The sequence below is a fragment of the Dermochelys coriacea genome, chromosome 1, assembly GCF_009764565.3.
Source record: "Dermochelys coriacea isolate rDerCor1 chromosome 1, rDerCor1.pri.v4, whole genome shotgun sequence".
Taxonomy (NCBI): Eukaryota; Metazoa; Chordata; order Testudines; family Dermochelyidae; genus Dermochelys; species Dermochelys coriacea.
The window spans coordinates 177,658,372-177,675,827 of record NC_050068.2 but is presented as its reverse complement, the minus strand read 5'-3'; the positions used below and the strand labels follow the sequence as shown (position 1 = coordinate 177,675,827).

Below are 17,456 nucleotides of genomic sequence, written 5' to 3'. Positions count from 1 at the left end.
CAGTGTTGATGGTAGCAGGGAGGTGGGGAAAAGATGCTCGATAGCAGCCTCTCCTGAACCCTGGCTACGATGTTATTTTGTGGGACAGCTGCTGCTCCTCTTCAAAATGCTGCTGCTAAATTCCCTGTTCTGAGATAGGAGCACCCTCCTTAGCTTCACCTCCTTCAGCTCCAGGTCCTGCTCTCTCTGGCCCCTTGAGCTGCAGAGCAAAAACTTAATGGTGCATGAGATGAGCAGGGGACCCCCCGAGCAAACAGTCCTTGGGGGCTGGATCTGTCTTGCACATCATATGCTTGGCACAAACTGGTTTAAATTTTACGCCTTTACAGACAGGGACTGTCCCTTACTATGTGACTCTACAGTGTCAAACACAATGGACCTCAAAAGGTTGAGCATCATAATAAATAATAAATAATAATAATAATAATTAATAATAATGCTACAATGCTAACACTACAAATAAACCCTTAGGTGAGTAGCCTTTGTCAATGTAAGTTTTCCAAGTGAGCTCACCATTACCCTCTCCTCAAAACATTAAAAACCTCATACTATCAACAAGGCTGAGAGCCTATAGAGATATGTGGATGTGGATGTTGAAAAATCACTGCTATGATTCCATATGAGGGTACACATTTCTGCCTATCTGTGCTGTAACATGTTTGCATTTCCCCAGTTAGGATAAAATCCAAATGGAGAATACGAAAGGGTTAAGTTTGTAACATTTCTCATTGTTGTTAAGTCCATGGAAAATGGATTCATGGTGTGCTATACTCAATCCGTGTTCCAACTGTTGTCAGAAGAATGAAACCTCACAGTGGCTATGCCTAGAACTGCTTGTGATACACACTGGAAGCTGTAGTGCAGGTTGTATTACAATATCCTTTAAACCAGCGTTTCTCAAATGCGGCCACTGTGGCTGCATGCAGCCATCAAGGGCTTTTCTTGTGGCCACAGCCTCCTGGGCTATTATTGGAGGGGGGAGTAGCAGACCCTCCCTGTTGCTCCTGGATGCACCACCTTGGTGTTGATTGCTGAAGCCTCCAGCAGTGGCTGGGACCTGCTTCCCCTGTGGAGATACCTGGGGCACAATGCTGGAGGACCAGGCAGCCGGTGAGTTCCCCACCTTCCCATGGGCAGTGAGGTTCAGGCTTTGGGCTTCAGCCCTGGGGTAGCTGGGTGGCAGGCTCTGGCCACAGGGCTTCAGGCTCCAGCCCCCCCACTGCCTCCCCCACCCCCATTGCTCGTGGCCCCCGCAGCCTCACCCGACCCTCCTCCTCCCACTCCCAATCCAGGGCTTAATTTGTCCCCAGTCTTGCCAGTGCTGAGTCAGTCTGCTGTGAAAAGTGATACTTGTATATTTGTTAATATCACTTTTCACAACAGACTTACTAGCTAGCAGTAAATAAATTACAATGATTTGGCTTGTATATGTGCATATTTATTTGTTTTTCCTAAAGCTAATTAAGCATTTTAGGAAAATGTGTGAGAGTGGCCATCAGCAAGACTTCGTGGCCACACTCTTAAATCACCAAAAAATTTGTCCTGATAACCCCTCTTTTAAACATTCTGTACTTTTGGATACTGTCCCTGTTCTCTGCTATCATGCAGGTTGTTGAATCTATGAAAGATGACAATGGGAGCTCAGCAAATCAAATTACAGAGTATTGTAAAGGTCAAAGTAATACTGTGAGTGCTATTCCTTTCTTTCAAATAATATATGAAAGATTAAGAACTTTATTCTTTTTGTAAGTACCAGGAACAGAAAATTTTACATGATGGGCTCAACCCTCAGCTGGTTTACATATGTGTAGCTTCCCTGACTACAATGGATCTATGCCACTTTGTGCACCAATCGAGGATTCAGTTCTATAAACCTACTTTAATAACAAGATAATAATTATGTAGTGACTCAAATGCCATCTCCCAGACATGGAAAAATTTCCACTGTCTGAAAAATAATTATGCCCAGGTTTCAGCTAGTAAACTTTTCCATATAATATGAATAGCAGTCTTAATTACAACTATAAGAAAACTTGATGTGAATATTTATTAGATGCATTATTGGACAGTTTTCCCTAAGCATCATTCAGGATCCTACTCATTTCCAATAAGTTGGTACATGCAGGCACATAAGGCAAGGATAAAGTGGGCAGTAACTGTGAAATATTACTACTTGTTTCTGCCTCACAGATTTTAGATTAGCATTTACTGTCTAGAAGATACTGTTGAATAGGATACAACTGTAAAACACAAAGGATTGAGTTCTTATACTGAATACTACCCTAAATTGTAAATAACACACCCTAAATCTTTAAAAGATTAAGGGGGAAAGATTATTTTATCACAACTAGCATATGTGTGCTACATATACCACAATCATATAGTTGAAGATGGGACCTGGGGGGTGACAGAATGTCTAAAACTATTTACTAACTTTCAGACTGTATGTACAAAATGTATCCTTAGCCTAATTCCACAACTACTATATGGAAAAACTAAACAATTGTAAAGTGAATCATTGTTGGTGAAAATGCCAGTTTAATACTAAGAAAACTATTTTTCTACTTGTTCATACAACCAGAAGTAGACCTGAACCAAAGCCCTGGATCCAAACACTGACTGAATTGTCTGGCTATGCCGAAAGAATGACAGGAGACATTAGATATGGGTTTAATTAGGCCACAACTTTATTATTAGATGGATGTCTGGGACTAACCGGCAGATAAAATGTGTACAGTGCAGGTGCAAAACATATGTCCCTCCAGCAGATACACTGCCGGGACCTTACCAATTCCAGCCAATTCCAGGGGCAAGCTTTCATTAGCTCCTTCCCCCTCTGCCCCCGCCCCTTTCATCCAGCACACAGCAATTCCCTTGCCAGAACCTTACCGACCACCCCACCTTGTAGGAGGGATTAAGGTGGACTATAATGATGGGTGGTTGGTTCCCTGCTGTATCAATCACAAGAGTCCCCAACTGCCCCCGGCTTGCTCAATTGCCAAGCACCTCTCCTTAATTCCTTTTCCAAGCCATATTTTCATTCTTTTGTGCCTTAATTTATGGAGGATTTGCACTGAACATCCGCTATACACTTAAATAAATAGTTGCGACATATGGCCTACCGCCCGTCATGCTGTGCATGAATGGAGCCCACCTGAACCTGCTGCAAGGAAGGTGCAAAACCCCCCATTGTACCTGTCCAATATGGTGGTAAGAGAAAAATTCTTTCCCAGTCTCCCTTAGTGGGGTGGCTAGCATAATGCCCACAGCAGATATAGCTAAACACCCAGCATATATGTGACCTAAATACGGAGGGATGGTGGGTGCTGCCTAGGCTGTTCCAAGTGAATGAGGGGAGGGGCCAGGCCCAGGCTGACCTTTTTAAACCCCTCATTCCTAGGTGGTGAGTCATCCACCACACTGACTGCTTTCCCAGAAGTCTCCCCTCCTCCTGCAAGCAGAAAGCATTGCCCTCTTCTCCCGGCCAGGCAGACAAAGCCCGCTCCCGCTTAAAGTGCAGGGTGGTGATTTTGGAGAAGTCTGGATCCGAGTTTGAATACTGCAGTGTGCGCCTATACGTATCTACACAGAACACATGCAGTAGAAGGCAGTTGCAATCCAAACTTCCTAACATATTCCGGTTCATGCGTCTCAACCCTAAAATATAGTCAGTTTCCAAACTGAGATTAGCCTTTGGACAGAGATGATCAGTAATGGTGCCAAGTTCCCTTTTTGTAACGTGGACACCTTTGAACTAAGAATCTGAAAGAGCCAATACGACAGTGAATGCCCTTGTCTAAGACAGGTGAATACCAACTGGCCCCCAGTTAAGTGTGAAGGCCATTTAGATATCATTGTAACCACAAATACAAACAACTCCTGGCTAGTGGAAGCACTTCAGTTTTGTTCCATTTGAAAGATTCCACAGGTTTGGAGAGAGATTCTTTATACTTTATAGGGAGATGTGGAACCAGTAATATCACCAACAACTGAACAACTGTTAAATGAGACCATTACATACATTTTCTATTACATTCACCCCCCCACACACACCTGTTGAAATTTTAAAGATTATCAGTTTACAACAGCCTTGTTGTAAACAGCTTTATATTCAAATTTACCCTATTTAGACTGCCAAAAAATTTAAAAAGAAAAGGAGTACTTGTGGCACCTTAGAGACTAACAAATTTATTAGAGCATAAGCTTTCGTGAGCTACAGCTCATCTGTAGCATCTGTAGCTCACAAAAGCTTATGCTCTAATAAATTTGTTAGTCTCTAAGGTGCCACAAGTACTCCTTTTCCTTTTGCGAATACAGACTAACACGGCTGCTACTCTGAAACAAAAAATTTAAAAGTTTTTTTTTTTATTTCAAAACCTAAGCATTAAGTTTCGTATGGATTTTTCCCCACTTCTAACAGAAGAGCAAAAGTCTCAAATTGATGTGCTTATGAATTATTACTTCAAACTTCATCAAAAAGTTTTTAGGGGAAAATAGTGAGAAAAAATATACTGCAGCATTTAGAGTTTCATCCAAGAATTTTCCCATTGTAGCTAATAAGCCAAGAAACTGTGGGTTTAAAATAAACAGATGCCCCATTATAGCAATGATAGGTATAATTATAAAGCAGCACTAGTAAATGACATTAAAATGAGACAATAGTGGTCGCTATTTCATGATACTGTAAATCCTCCAGGTAAACTTACTGGGGCCCTGGCCTTGCAATAACATTAATACCATCGCCGGAACTTTGCACCCATCTGGCTCCTCAATTACTTTAGCGGGTTATGTGGGGCTGCTGAGCTTTGCCTGTGAAGTCAATTGCAGGAGCAAGGCCCAAGGTTGTACCATGGTTTGTATACTGATACTGTAGACATGAATATCAACTAACTGCAATTTTAGAAAAATAAACGCTGATTACAGACTGTACTTGACATGAAAGAAAAAACACAATAAAGCAAACATACCATATTACAATTGTGATTTCTGTGGTTTATTCCTCTTATGTTAGTCAAAACAATCTGGCTACATTAAACCTCAGCTGCCACAGTTTGGCAATATAACATCACCTTATTGGCTTCAAATACTAGTGAAAATACTTGTAATACTTTCAAAGGTTATTCAGAGGCTAAATTTTAATGTCTAAACTAGCATTTGCATGCAGTAAACAAGTTAAAATAAACTGTTACTTTCTTCTGTGAGGAGTATGCATTTATTTTTGTTTTCTTATTTCTTCTGGGAATATGCATTGATCACTGTATACTGAATGGTTTCAGAGTAGCAGCCGTGTTAGTCTGTATTCGCAAAAAGAAAAGGAGTACTTGTGGCACCTTAGAGACTAACAAATTTATTTGAGCATAAGCTTTCGTGAGCTACAGCATCTGATGCATCTGATGAAGTGAGCTGTAGCTCATGAAAGCTTATGCTCAAATAAATTTGTTAGTCTCTAAGGTGCCACAAGTACTCCTTTTCTTTTTGTGTATACTGAATGTAAATGGCAATCTTTCAAGATCAAAGATCACTAAATAGCTTAACTATTATAAAATTATTTCCATTTCTATATATGGAATACTTATTTCTATATGTAATAGAGATATCATGTATTAAAACCTTTCAAGCATAATTGAAAGTACATTAAATTCCAACTATGAATGGCTATAGAACATTTTTATAAATCACATAATTTAATCATTTCCACTATCTTATAGTTTCAAGGTGTAACTTATATTCAAGTGAATGAAATAGCTTAATATTTATGAAAATATCCATAAAACATTTACATCTCTAAACTGAATATTGGAGCAGATTCTTTCCCCACCTCCCACACCATAGGGAGTTACACAAAAGCCTTCTATCTTGGTTTTCAAGTATCTTTGCAGAAGATTTAAAAATCCTTTATGATTTAAAAATTGAAGTATTAGGCTTTGAAACCTGTTGCAAAAGCTGTCTTTGATATACCTTTTATACATACTTATCTCATGATGAACAAAATGTATGCCATTACAACATGGAATTATACAGTATAACAATGGAAATGTACTCTATTTTATCATTAATATGGATCAATCTCTTAACCTCATTAATGCACCTTCCAGAGGAATGTAACAAATGAAGACACTGCTGCCACTTCCCACATTATATTTTAATCTGTAGTAAGACATTTATGTTTACTCTCCTTGAAAACAAAACGATACTTTGTTCAGTCTCTTCACTCCTTTTTGCATGTAAGACACACTAACTTATAGGGATGAAACACACAGCCAATAAATATTCATGTGTGATATTGTGTGTACATAATTCTGTCATGCCCAGATCCTATACATCAACAAAAAAATGTATTGCAGGCTTGGATTTTCCATTTCTCCACCTGCCTGCCCCAATATTTATAGTACATAATCTGGTTTACATTAAGAACACTTAGAATTTCAGAGCATTTGGACCTAGATCATGCAAAATGACTAAGTCTCTCCCTAGAATCCAATAAATAGGTCAGCCTCGGTTTCTCCCTGCACCTACCTCAACACCAAGAGCATGTGTTACTATTGCAATCCTATACAGAGTAGCATGAGAGAAATGTAAAATAATTTAAACAAAAGGAGGTCACCAGAAAACATTGTACTTGAGATTGTTTTCTTTAAAAATACTACTTCAAATTTTTCTCCTAATAAAAGTACTTGTTTTAAAGATTTATATATATGATTTGTAAATTGATACATGATACCAACACATCAGTTAGATTTTTTCTCCTGTTCCCCAGTTTTCCATTAATGTTCATTCCTAATGATTTTGGTTCATTCTGTTCTCTAAACATATTTTCTCCATGGCTACTTTGGTTAATAGGTACTGTACAATAAACATTAGGAATATTTGTGTGGCCTTTATGGCAACCCTCCCTCCCCCCCCCCCATTTTCATAATGCAACAATGCACAGTGAATGATGAAACATCTGACATTATAGAACACTGTTTTTTCAACTGAGAAAAAGCATCTATAGGAAAGTCATCAGACATGAATTTAAGAGCATTGTTTATCCCCTAAAAATTAAGCAGAAGGACTTCTGTTCTAGTTTTAGTACAAACAAGTATTTCTAGCCTGCTAAATTGTCACTTGGTAAATAATCATCTTCTGACCTGAGGACTGTGTTAATTAGATGACTGAGGCACAAGGACATTTTCAGTATATTCATTTAGGCATTGTGTCAGGAACCATTGTGCCTGGCTACCATGTTCATAATCCTGACAGCACAACTTTCAACATGATTAGAGCAAAGTGACAAATAGAAAATTATTTGTCTGGTTTTGTATTAAAAAAACTTTGCAAAATTCAGGTAATTTGTTCAAAATTAAGATATTGTGAAAAATAAACCACTATGAAGCTGGGTGAATAATGACAAAACAATTGTCAAATAAGTTATTTTAAAAACATTATAAAATTCAATGAAAATTATTCATCTAACTCTCCTGATGATATAGTTTCTTCTTTAAATACATTTCTTTGTTATAAGGGAAGTTAGCAGCAATTGGGGTACTAGGAAGAGCTGGGAAAATAAAAATATTTATTTCTGTTGCGTTTGAATATTAGTTGGAAACTCAAGATATAGGAGCAGATCCTCAGTCGGCGTATATTATAATAATGGCATGGGCTTCAGTGGAGCTATGACAATTTACACCAGCTGATAATCTGCCCCCATAGGATATACATTTGTATCCCAAAATTGTGTATGACTAGTGTCAGTCAATTTGTTACTTACTAAAATGAACTATAGCATAAAATAGGGCAGTTCAGTTACTAGTTTCTGGATGAAATGGCATGGAGTATCAGAAAAGCCATAGTTTACCTCCTATCTCTGGTGTTAATTCATACCCACAGAACTTGAAGGGGATCTTTCCATTGGCTTCAGTGGGCATTAAGTCAGTTCCTATATTCCCAAATTATTTTAGGATCTGATCCAGCAGTGGGGTCCCTTTGAAGCCAATGGGAATCTGTACAAGCACAAACAACAAGGCTCCCTTTGGAGAAATTAAGTCACTACAAAGATTGTTGGCACCACATTTTAAATCCTGCCATGGTTAACAGCAATAGTTATCTAGCCCAATGAAGAGGTTCTGTGATTCCATTTACACTTGAGTGCATTTATGATCCAGTGTGGCGTTATGTCAAGTACAGTAGAACCTCAGAGTTATAAGCACCTTGGAAATGGAGGTTGTTTATAATTTTGAAATATTCGTAACTCTGAATAAAACGTTATAGTTGTTCTTTCAAAAGTTTACACCTGAACATTGACTTAATACAGCTTTGAAACTTTATTATGCAGAAGAAAAATGCTGCTTTTAACCATCTTAATTTAAATCAAACAAGCAAGAAACAGTTTCCTTACTTAGTCAAATTTTATTTTAAAACTTTCCCTTTATATTTTAGTAGTTTATGCTTAACGCAGCACTGTACTGTATTTGCCTTTTTTTTTTAAGGTCTCTGCTGCTGCCTGATTGCGTCTTCCAGTTCCAAATGAGGTGTGTGGTTGATCAGTCAGTTCATAACTCTGGTGTTTTTCCCTCTGGGGTACTACTGTATAAGATAGTCAAACGATGATAATTGCAGGTAGGAATTCATGGCCAGTGCTTAATTCATTATTAGAACACATGTGGGATTTTGGTGGGCAAATGGAGGGAAAAAGAAATTTACATGTGAAAAGGCAACTTTGATCACTCTTGTAATTGGAGAAGGCAGCAAAGGTAGATGTTATATATTCCCAAGATAGTTGCTAATGTAATGACATCACTGAAAGGCCTTTCATTCATCTATTTGGGGAGCTCTATTTTCATTTCCTGATCCCAGGCACACTCCACTTTGGGGGCATTGCTGTTAAGAATATGAAGAGCAGACAGATTTCAAACACAGAAGTTGGTCATTGCAGCAAACAATATTGTAACAGCTGGCTCCTTCTACTTATTACCCTTATCTGAGACATAGTATTAAACCACATCTCCATTTCCAGGTTTGGAGGTTATCTCTAACCCCAGCTTGCATATACATTAGACATATAACCTTTCATCCTGAGCTACAGGCTTTTGCTTAAGATTCCTCCCTTAGAATTCCCCACCTTGATCTGCCCCCTAATTAAATCTTAAATTATTTTTAGGTAGATAACATTAACAGTAAGTCTGACTCACCTTTATGGCAAAGTCATAGCTGCTTTGATTGATGATTTGCAGTTCTTTGTTTTAGCCATGAGAAGTCTCAGAAAAAAACATCAAGCCTCATTTACTAGGATACATAAATATGGATTTAAGAGCCTAATTCTAAGCAATCAGTTTTGGCTTTGGGTTTTAATATCTAAACAAATTACCCAATCTAAAACTGCAGCTGCTAGGCCTGTCGGTGCAATAAACATTTCTGCTAACTTGATATTTGTGTTCGACGGTGAAATATATAAATAAGTTGCAAAACTTAACTGAACATTTTCTTGGATAATACACCTCTAAAGATATTTCTGAGAAATTACTGGTCCCCAAATAAATTCGTCTACAAAGATAAAAAAGCTGATCTTGATGGATTGTCAGCAGGATGGAAATTAATATTAACATCTTTTCTTGTGATCCTGATTGGCAATAAAAAGAGTTGCACAATTTCTAATGTGATAAACTTCAGCTAGGATTTTTAAAGTAAAAGTTTTCTATTTAAAGTTAATGCCAGTGACTCAAATTATGAGAGTCAAGGAATACCCAAAGATGTGGCTCAAAAGAAAAAAAGATAGATGGTAGCAAAAACAGGATAAAAGCTGTGCTAATCAAATAAAGAGGATATTTAACAGTAAATAATGGAAAAGTCTATAATAAGATACAGAAAGACTCTGAACATTTAAAAGATTAATAGATGGCAAAGACAGTTCAATGCAGATAAATGTTTCGTAATGACGACTTTGAGTCTATCACATAGCTCTGTGCATCATAAAAATAAGAAATATTAAAGAGTAAGCGACCAAAACTTGCCTGCATGCATCACTTATGAGTAATGGGGAACAGTAAGATGAAAGACAAATTGCATTACATTTGATGAGTCTTTTCACACAAGTCTAGGAGGTTTAATGGAATATGAGGAATGAAAAAGTGCTGCAGAAGAGTTGAAAGAGACAAACGCAAGTCTGAATGTCATAAAAAATTAAAGAAAATTTTAAGCATTCACTAAAGATTAGCCAATAGTAGTTGGAAGAAAAGAATCAGGATTCTCTATCATAGAAAGATAAAATGGATGCTTATAGTCAAATCCAAATATGGTGTTCAGATACAGTGGTTTATATTTATTTGCCTTGTCATCAAAAAGACAACTTGAAAGTAGAAAATAAGGTTCCAATCCTTCAGCTTTCAGAGGAGCAGCCGTGTTAGTCTGTATTCGCAAAAAGAAAAGGAGTACTTGTGGCACCTTAGAGACTAACAAATTTATTAGAGCATAAGCTTTCGTGAGCTACAGCTCACTTCATCGGATGTGAGCTGTAGCTCACGAAAGCTTATGCTCTAATAAATTTGTTAGTCTCTAAGGTGCCACAAGTACTCCTTTTCTTTTTGCGAATCCTTCAGCTGACAACATGTTCATGGAATGCTGTGCCAGCATGGAGCCTAAATGAGATCAATGGGGCGACATGCGATGCAGCAAACTGCCCATATATTGCAACTTGCAGAATTGAGGCCTAGGACATTACTGTTCTTTATTTGGCTGTCATATATTACACACATTAAAAATGGCATTAAAAGAACATTATGTTTGCCAAATCACGCACTCAGAGGTTAGGAAATGCCAAAATTAAAGTTGCCTATGAGACCTTAATTGGGCACCTTTGAATTATGCATTATGATACAATCTTTATGAACACAATCCCATTTTATTTTTCCACAGGATCCCTGCCTCACTCAGTGCACAGGATGGATGGTGCTCTGGGAATGAATCAGGGTTGTCTAATGTAAGAAGTAGTTTCATTGCCCAGCCAGTCTTACTTGGTCTCCCCCAACCCTTGGGCTCCTCATGCTAGTCCCAATCTCTTTATCCAGCCAGTTCCAGGCTCTCTCCCTCCCTCTCTGAAATTCTGATCTCAGTCTTCCCCCCTAGTCCCCAGTCTCCCCCCTCCACAACTGGCTTCTAGTACCTCTCTGCCACTGGTCCCACCTCCTTCAGCTCTGATTCCCAGTATCCCCATCACAATTTACTCCCTCCACGCTACTCCCTCGCTACTCCCCAGATCTAGCCCTTGCCCCCTCTACATTTGAGTCTGGCCCACAGCTGCCTGGAGCAGCACTTAGCCTCTGAAGCCCAGGGCTGATGGAATCTTCAGAATTTAGCTGCCAAACTGAACAAGAAGTTTCTACAGAGTATATGTGAATTGACATTTTCCAAAGGCTTATAACTTGGTCAGATGCAGATGTTTTTTTCCATGGGAACAGCAAAAGGCACATCCATGACACAAGGACATCACCCTCCCTCTGCCATATTTCAAGCCCTTGTTCCAAAGGGTGGGGGAAGAGATTCTCATGGAAACAGCTATAAAAAAGAGTTAACATGGGCAAAACATATTTTTCCCTAACCTTGTTTTAGAAAAGGCTGAACCATTTTGTTTCTAGAAACTTTAAAAAAAAAATCTGATGCAGATACCCAGCATGGGAAATTTTAGCCTGAACTTCTAAAGTTTGGCAATGTCTTCAGGTCTTATCATAAGAAGTGTCAGGTCATAACACAGTTTACTCTGGGCCAGATTCTGCCACCCTTAATCAGATTAAGTAGTATTTTATACCACTGATCGTACACTAAGCATGAATAAAAGTGGCAAAATCTGGCCCTCTATGGCAGTTAGTGAACAATTTACTTTATACATGAACCAGAAGCTGATCCAGATACTTTTTACAATTATACATTTTACAGCAGTTGGAGTTTAAAATCCATGAACACCGCAGGTCAAGAGAACAGCACATATATAAGTCTTTACAACTGTCAATATTTTCTCTTCCCATCTACATTTGGAATTCAAATAGCACATTTTCTGTAAACTAAAATTCATTTTAATCCTAGTAATTACTAGTTTATGACATGCACCTGGCATTTGCAAAGAGAGGATGGACAAAACTAGGATGACATCCTGCAACACTATTTCTTTGCAATCACTGAAATACCCGAGTTGAAATTAATACATTTTGTCATTGAGATTCAAATCATATCATTTTGCCAACATTTTCTACCTGTTCAAGTTTCTTTCCCCTGGAATTGGGGGAGTGCAGCTTCAAAACCACAATAACCACTAGCTATATTTATGATTGGCTCCCTTATTTTCCAGTGTAATTTTATTTGTTGAACCTGGGGATTGAGATGCTTTACTTGATAAGTACCTGCATATATCTGAAACTTGTCATCAGAACTGATTCCCAAATGATCATATCAAACAAGCAAAGGATCTGATTATTATATTATAGGCAGTATAGATGGGGACATTTTTTTCTAATATGTTTCTGAACATATTTGTGTATAGGCTTCTTTTTCCAAGTTGCTTGTCAGATGCACAGTAAATTATTGTTCCAATTAATTGGAGCTTTCTATATTTTGATGTTTTGACAAATCATTTTAATGTTACTGTCACAGATGTCTCATGTAATTACTGGATCTTTCCAGAATGAGGAATTCTTTAGAGGGTCTCTTTATTGACTATTTCACTGCTGTGCACCACCACCAATTTGCATAATTTACAGTGGCATGGAGATTCCTGCTATTCATACAATGTAGTGTGTCTTGGGGACAGGCCAAATAGAGATATTCATCGCCTTTGAATCCCCAGATATGATCCAGACTCTACTATTTTTGTTCCAGGTCAAGGGACTTCTTTTCAACTTCAAGGGACTTCTTTTCATGATAGCAGAAAACTTGCAAGAAAAGCTGATCTCATAAGATTTTAGACCAAGAACATTTTTCAGGATGTCGGTGCCATTGAATCCAAATCAAACAAAACCTAGGCTTGAATCAGCCTTAAACCCCAACACTAACCAAAACCCAGTCCTCATCAGACTAAATTGTGGTGAGACAGGAAGAGGGCATGTGTGGCCCAAATGGATACTGCTACCAAAAATCTCCGATCTTTGGCTCAGGAATGCAAAGACACTTAGAGTGGAGCCCCTTTAGGGACACTACTCGAAGACACAGCCCTAGCTAGGGAGCAGTGCTTAGCCACCCCTTCCCTGGAGGTGCACTAATAGAGCTTGCCTGCGATACACTCACCTCTGGTGCTGCTTTCTGCACATGGGAAATATGCACAAATGTGCACTTTGTATCAACCAAGCCCACTCGCCTCACCCTGCAGAGGTGAGACAGAGTCATGGTCCTGACCCTTTCCTTGCTCTTGCAGTAGCTGTTTGCAAATCCTTTCACTCTTGCTTAGCTGAGCAAAGCCAATGCAAAATGTGATGCTCTATGAACTAGCCCTAAGCTCCTGTTCTTCCTTATTGTGACAATGAGCCAGAAAAGGGTTAAGCAACTAGAAGGCTAAATGATGCAAATTCAATCTTTAAAGACATATTAGTAAAGTATGCAAATTGTAATTAGGGTTATTCCCTTATAAATATCTAACTAAGCCAGGTTAGATAGATGAGAGCTTTGAAATGTAGACTTGTACTGTTAAAGAATTAGACAAAGATAGTGTTTGTATTTGTTGGTGTTTAATTTATATCTTATTAGAGGTGAACAATGTAACCAGACAGTTCTTGTCTGTTATTATATTCTATTGATTCAGAGATCAAAAGGGAATACTAACATTTAGAGGAAACTTAGGTGTAATAATATCATTGTCTATATTTCTCTTTCAGGTTTGTACTACACTGTCTATGAACTGTTTAATGGTTAGTTACCTTAAGCTGATGAATGCAACTAATTACCTGTGTGTACATAGGAAATAGGAGGTTTTACTTCAAAGCCACAATGCATTACCTATTCTTCATTCAAGCAATGCCTATTGTATTGTCATGCTGTCAAGAGGCTAGAATAGCCTGCCAGAAATTTATAAAAGAACTCTAGGACCTGATACTATCATCTCAGATCTGCTTAAACTTGGTCAGGGGATGCTTGAGTTGCAAGACAGGTCTCCAGTGCCAGTCTTGATTACCCTGCTACTTCTTATGGGAAGCATTTGAACAATATCTATATATAGACTGCGTATTTGTACTATAACCTGAAGAACTGATTCTGGAAGAACTTTTTGCAACTCAGCTGCTCCCCCATCTCTACTATAAAACTGACCTTAGAACGCTATTCATATCTGTATATATAATGAGCTTTTAACCACAATATTCTCCATTTTTTTTTAAATCTTAGTTTAGTTAATAAGAATTGGCTGTAAGCATGTATTTGCGTAAGATCTGAAATATTCATTGACCTGGTGTATAAAGTGTCTGATCTCTTGGGATTGGTAGAACTTTATTTATGATGAATAAGATTTTCAGTAAACCTCCTCATATTTGACTTGGCTGTCTGGGTGGGAGCCTAAGGCTTGGTTGCTTTAAAGCAGTAGTGTTTTTGTCTTCTGGGTAACCATTAAGGTATTGAAGAAGCTGTTGTGTTGCTGGGTTGGTGAACCTAATTATGAGAATAAACACCATTTTTGGGATTGCAGTTTGCAATTTCAGTGTGGCCCAATCCAGCGACACTTATCAAGGAGTTTAAGTGTCTTAAAAAAGAAAACTTTCCCAGTAAAATAAAGTTTCAAGGTAGCAGGCATATACATACCGACAACATCATTTTTAATATCATCAATAGCTAACGAGATTGTAATCTCCAATATTCATGGCTCTCAGTAACAGCCGATGGCTAAGAAATTTATCTGAATCTTTATACTGAGTGCCCATATAACATTTGCAGATAACCCTGGTATTTTCTGCCTCTAGATTATTCTGAATAAAGGATAGATTGTGAATATCAAAGGTTTATTTTGAGGAGCAGGAGAAGTGGGGGGGTTTTCCCCTCGTCTCTCCTGCTGGTAATAGCTCACCTGAAGTGATCACTGTCATTACAGTGTGTATGGTAACACCCATTGTTTCATGTTCTCTATGTATATAAATCTCCCCACTGTATTTTCCACTGAATACATCTGATGAAGTGAGCTGTAGCTCACGAAAGCTTATGCTCAAATAAATTTGTTAGTCTCTAAGGTGCCACAAGTCCTCCTTTTCTTTTTGCAAATACAGATTAACATGGCTGCTACTCTGAAACCTGTCTCTATGTTGTACTGTGATTCCAGCCAAAGTCCTTAGATTATTTGAAATTAAAAGTCAAAGATAACATCAAAGATAGTTGTATATGGCAAATAACAGCATGCATATATATAGCACCTTTCATCTCCAAGGATCCTGGAGCACTTTATAAACTTAAATATGTATTCAACCCAGGGTGTTTGCTGTGTGAAGGGAATTGGAGATGTTGCCTTCCCACTCCACCTCCAACTGCCTTCCCCTGTCAGCTACTCAAGTCTACAGTTATGTTTAGCAGCACAACTGTCTGCCCTGCTGAAGCACTGCTCTGTGTACTCCAGTGTCCTGACCTCTATGCACAACCCAGACCACACTGTACACAGCATTACCAACCCTAAACCTTCAAAAATAATGAATCAGGCCCCAGAAAAAAAATATAAAATTAAAAATATATAATGATCTATCTAGGCTCTGCCCTATTTGCCTTCTGGTTTATGAGACTGGAATATGCACTCAAGTCATATATTCAAGCAAATATGAGGGATAGAAACATGTAAGAAAGCTGAGATTCTCATGCAATCACATGAATCTGAGAATTGGGGCTTAAAGAAAAACACCATATATTGCAAGACAGCCTATGAAATTGCAAGTGTTGGGCAATGCCCTGGAACAGCATCTCCAAAACCTTCTTCTTTGCCTCCTTGCTAACCTGTTCCTCCCCCACTCGTGTCTCTAACCTGCTCCCTGCCTCTAGCAGCTACTGCCCCTGAGTGATTCTCCCCACTCTTTCCAGACCTCTGCATTTACATAAACAGTAAAAGCTTTGTTTTCCAGCATGTTGGGGAAATGGGTGTGGGGGGGTGAAGGTTATTCAAAAATTCCAGTTAACTAAGAGTTATGCTTACCAATGGAGGGAGGGAGTTTGGGTGCAGGAGGAGGCTCTGGGCAGGGGTTTGGAGCGGGCTTGGGGCAGGGGGTCAGGGCACAGAAGGGGTTTTGGGGAGCCAGATCCGGGTGGTGCTCACTTCAGGCACCTCCCTGCAAGCGGCGACATCTCCCTGCTGCTCCTAGGCACGGCCAGGTGGCTATACACACTGCCTCCGCCTGCCTGCGCTGCCACTGCAGTTCCCATTGGTCACGGTTCCCGGCCAATAGGATCTGCGGATACAGCGCTTGGGGTGGGGCAGGGGCAGCGCATGGAGCCCCCATGGCCTTTCCTTCACTTAGGAGCAGAAGGGGCATGTTGCCGCTTCCAGGAAGCCACGTGGAGCCAGGTAGGGAGCGTGCCGGCCCAGTGCCAACCGGACTTTTAATATAGATCAGAAATGCCAGTTTCTAGAGCTCTCTGGTTGGTAAAGGGCTGGATAACACAGATTTTACTGTACTGCTCTCCTTTCTCTTAAATGTTCACTGACCCTTGGCCTCTCAAAGTGTCCCTTTTACCCATCTCTGCTCTCAGTCAACCAGGGAAATACAAGCAGTGGGGAAAGGAATCAGGCTTGAGGAAAGTGGCATATTTATTTTAAGGGACCAGAGCTGTACTAGGTCTGCTGAGCCTGGTGTTGAAGAAATCTGATTGGAGAGGCTTATATTCAGGTCAGGGATATTGGATGGGGTCAGCTTGGAACAAAAAGGAGGAGAAAGCTAGACAGTGTTGTAGGCAGTAAGGGGGCTGGGTCTGTTGGTCTCTGTGCTTGTGTCTGTGTGATGGGGATAATATTGTTGGTGAAGGAAGCCAATAGGTTCTAAAGGAAGGAAGCATTGGAGGGACATAGAAAGTGCTGGAAAGAACCAAGGGATCTGGGTTTCTCAGCTGATCCAGGGATGGTCAGAGAGTGGCAAACTGGTGAAGGAGCCGGGATTGCAGAGGGGAAGATGACTTGGGGAAAATGTTCAATTGGCTGAGCATCTGTAAGTAGCTGGAGGATGGGCTATGGAAGGAGCAAGAGTTATTTTGAGCTGGGGGAGCAGATTGATGGTTGAACCTGGCATTTCTAACCAGGGAGTAAGTAGCCAGGTTGGGTATAGGTGATAGGAGTCTATTGTGAAATGAGTCCTGGAGGGTATAGTCAAGGTTGCAGAGCCAGATGCATGATCTGCCTGGAGTGATAAAAAATGTTTGTCTATGGCTGAGGTTTATATGGATTTGGTTAGAGTAGTTTCTGCAGGACTGAGAAGATGGGTCAATGACTTTGTGGGTCAATGAAGAAGAAAATATATTTAATGCCTTACAACCTGCTAAAATAC

General features: G+C 39.4%; 1 protein-coding gene across 21 annotated transcripts in view; it reads right to left on the bottom strand.

Annotated features, from left to right (window-relative positions):
* Positions 1 to 17,456, bottom strand: part of ROBO2 (roundabout guidance receptor 2) — a 1,574,290-nt gene that overhangs the window by 901,566 nt on the left and 655,268 nt on the right. The gene's annotated exons all lie outside the window — the stretch shown is intronic.